The sequence below is a fragment of the Meleagris gallopavo genome, chromosome 8 (assembly GCF_000146605.3).
Source record: "Meleagris gallopavo isolate NT-WF06-2002-E0010 breed Aviagen turkey brand Nicholas breeding stock chromosome 8, Turkey_5.1, whole genome shotgun sequence".
Taxonomy (NCBI): Eukaryota; Metazoa; Chordata; class Aves; order Galliformes; family Phasianidae; genus Meleagris; species Meleagris gallopavo.
The window spans coordinates 12,322,900-12,326,747 of NC_015018.2; the positions used below are offsets into that span (position 1 = coordinate 12,322,900).

Consider the following 3,848-nt stretch of genomic DNA (forward strand, 5'->3'; position numbering starts at 1 on the left):
CTAACTTATATGTAGAGTAAGTCATAACAGAAATACGATAAATTATTATTCCCATCAGACCCTTCCTTTTAAGGTATATGAACAGTTTTAAATAACGTACCTCAGTGGAGGAATTCTTGTCCATGTTACCATCTATCCTTGGATTTGCTTTTTTAGCTAAACTTTGTGAGATTATTTTTCTTTTCCAATTAATTAGCATAGAGCTCATGGAAATGCATTGCTTTCAGTATGCTCTCAAATTAGTCTAAAATCATACAATTATTTACAGACATTTTAAAATGATTCGGAAAGACAAGTGGTTATACTCATTACAATAAACCCATATAGATATAGACAAGTTGAGACTGACTTTATATAAGTGTACAGACACACATAAACAAATGATTTTGCTCAGCCTACAGTTTAATTCCTGTTTTATTTCTTATCTATGGCACTCCTGTTCGAAGTCACTATGGGCCAACATTTACAATATTAAAAAGCTACAGTGATCAAGAGGCTTCAAATACTGAATGAAAAATAGCATTACTGTAAACCTATTTTGTAATTTAAATTTTGCAGAAGTTACAAGACCTCACACTAGTTCTTTCTTCTGCCTTTTGAGAAATTACTTGCTTGTATTACAGTAACGGGCACTCACTTCATACTTGTGATCTCAGCTACAAGAGACAGACACCACAAAGTGTTAAGTACAACTGCACACATTATTTTTAATTCACTTTGTAGGGATAACAGTTCAATCCTTCTTGACTTTTACTGTCTTTCCCGAGCCAAGCAACATTCCTGAGCTGAAAGAGACTTTCCAAATGGAAGAAAACAAAAATCCCTTGCATGCCTGAAAGAATACATAGTCTAGGGACAAGTAAGGGGAAGAGTAGTCAGCTACAATTTAGAACAGCTTTTATACATCAGAGGATGAAAGAAAGATACAAGGTCTGAGACTTGCTGCTTTAATCCACATTGTATATCCAAAATCTATTTAAAACACTACTTGATATATCTTCCCCTCTGTCCTTCTGCTCTCAACCCAATTCTGGCTCATTTCCTGCAGCAACTTGTGGTGTTGCTGCATGCTGTGCTGGCCTCCCCAGCCATACAGACTTGCCTGCCACCAGCTGCTTCTGCTTACAGATCACATCCACAGCCCCTTCTCCTCCGGTTCTCAGAAAATACACCTGGCCACTGCAGTGGATCAGCAAAGCAAAATCCCTTTTGACACAAACTAATACTTTCCTTTATTTGGGGAAAATATTGTTAAACAGCATACTCCACAAACATAGCTTTGCTTTCTAATGAAGTGGCTTGTGCTCCTGCAAGTTCAGGGATGGAAGGTGAGATGTGAGCTCAGGAAACCTAATTGGAAGAAATAAAAAGAGATACTATGTATACAGAGTACAAGCGTACAGGAAAAAATCATTTCTATGGATGCTTGCAACAGCCCTGCATGATCCTGCCTCACATTGTTAACACTGAGCCCGAGAGAAAGGCTCATGCTGGACTATACTACCATCATTTGCTTGTTTAGCTGTTGATTTTTTGTGCCTTTTTGGAGATCACTACCATCTAAAAAGATTACAATTGTGATGCAAAATATTATGCACTTTACCTAAACAATGTACATATGTAGCTTTATCTTCACCCTTCTGTTGAACATGCCTAATTAGTTACATCAGGCACTGCACTACAACAGGAGTTTCCTATGCAGTTTCCTATGCAGTTTTATTCGTTAAATACCTTTGTGACAGTTTCTTGGCAAGAATTGCAGCAGAGAGGTTAACATATGTTAAGAATACATACAGCAGGCATTCTTAGTTAGAATGCAAGTAAATTGGAAACATCACAGCAGTAGCATTTCCTGCACTTCCAAGCCAAGTAAGTTCCCTTCAGGAGTTTGAGCCAGTTATCAGGAACAGACCCTACCACAATGGCAGGGTGTCCGTCCACAGGCTGATACTCAGAAAGTTGGCTCATCAGTGGTTCTAATCCATAAACTAATACTCACCTCTTATTCTGGAGTCACTGTTCTGTGTAGCTCGTGTAACTGTTCTGTGAAGTAAACCTACAGATTTGAAAAAGCAAAAAATAAGATCATAGTACAGGACTAAAAGAAAAAGTAGTAAAAGTCCTTTCTAATGTAGGACTGAGATTTGCAGAAATTGTCCAGATGAATAAAAGTATGCGCAGGGGTGCTTAAAAAATTACTTATGTCTAAAACTAAGAACAAGATCCAAAATTTTTCTTCTGCTCTTGCCATGCTCATGTCCTCTTTCCATACGAAAAAATGCTCAAGCTGCCCTTCTCCTTCCTGGAGCAGCAGCTCAGAGATATTGGAAAGGGAAAAGGATTCTAAAAAGAGATGGAAGCTTTTGTGTCCAGAAATTTCTCTGTCCCCTGCCAGCTGCCCAGAAGAAACTGGGTGGTAAAGGAGGTGCAGAGGGAGCACTCAGCCTCACTGTAGCCTTCAAAACCATCAACACTGTCTCCTAATCTTAAACCTCTCATAACTTTTGCCAGTCTCATACAGACAAACATGAATAGCCCCTTTGTCACTAGCATTGCATCAACTACTTTAACTCCACCAATCACTTTGACTCCTTACCTGTATCCCAAATCCCTGACGACTCCTAACCAGTGTAAGTAGTTCCTCAGTGTACAATTAACGAATATACCGATATTATGGTATAGCAGTGTACAATTAACAAATATACAGATGTTAAGATATAACAGAGAGCTTGGCTATGGTGTTATTACACCATAGCAGGAAATAAATGATAGATACACTCACCCGTAACCTGGGTTTGTGTGGGAAACTCCAGTGGAGTGGATCTCCAGAAGAGATCCTTCCCCACTGGCAGTCAGCTCTTAAATAGGTCTAGGAGAGGTGGAACCAGGCTCCACCCCTTCCGACAAGGCAGGTGAATTGCCCTCACCTGTGCTCCTGTGGCTGACACATTGCTCACCTCAGGTGATTAATCAGAGGTTCAGGCCCCATACACTCAGCCAATGCTTTCTCTCTCCATCTATTCCACCTATAGCAGAAAAGGGAATTTTAGCACTGTATAGATCTTGAGCCATCAGCCTAGTGGGCCAGGACCTATCTGTTCAGACAAGACTCTGCACAGGAGGTCCAACATACTTCTGACAGAATATGACAACTGCGAGCATACATAAGGCAAGATGAAAAACTAAAATAGAGACAATATACATTTAAAGTCTGATGATCTCTGTGTTTTTAGTACCTGGGATTGATAATCTGTATTTAACCCAACTGTGTTAAATACTGTTTGCCACAGACAATTGTTAATGAACTGAATGTTATTAGTATTAAAAAACAAATAATAATAGTACCAGCATAGCACACAGATTCTGATTAAAACTTTATGACCATCAGAGAACAAAACTAAATTTAAGGAGGGATTTGAAGTAGATGATGAAGAGAGTTATACACTTACATTGCCCAGATGCACAGGTTTACTGGACCAATCAAATATCTCTGGCTCAGAGCAAATGACTTTGTTTATGAATCTATCTCATTTGGGGCTTACGTACAGTTAAGATATGATTACTTATATCAATGGCCACATAGTACTTTTCAAGCTGAATTGGAGGTTGAATGTGCTAACGTTTACAAGGGCTGTGTGTACAAAACACACAGAATTTTTCATAAAAGATTAAAATTTTACTAGCAAAATTATAAAAATGACTGTTTTTCAAGCTTGACAGACTACTGATTTATTCTAAATTTCATACTAAAAACAGGTCAGTTTGATTCTTGTCATTATCCATGGAAGGGGAAAAAAAAAAAATTAAAGAAACTTCTGAGTCAGGCTTGCATTTTCCTGGACCATTCA

General features: G+C 38.5%; 1 long non-coding RNA gene across 1 annotated transcript in view; it reads right to left on the minus strand.

The window, feature by feature from the left end:
• Positions 1-243: 243 nt before the first annotated feature.
• Positions 244-3,848, minus strand: part of LOC109368778 — a 5,214-nt gene continuing 1,609 nt past the window's right edge. The window contains exons 2-4 of the long non-coding RNA XR_002117109.1: positions 2,958-3,026; positions 2,000-2,056; positions 244-1,350 (exon numbers count right to left, since the gene is read on the minus strand). This is a non-coding gene — a long non-coding RNA (uncharacterized LOC109368778). The remainder of the gene's footprint in view (positions 1,351-1,999; positions 2,057-2,957; positions 3,027-3,848) is intronic.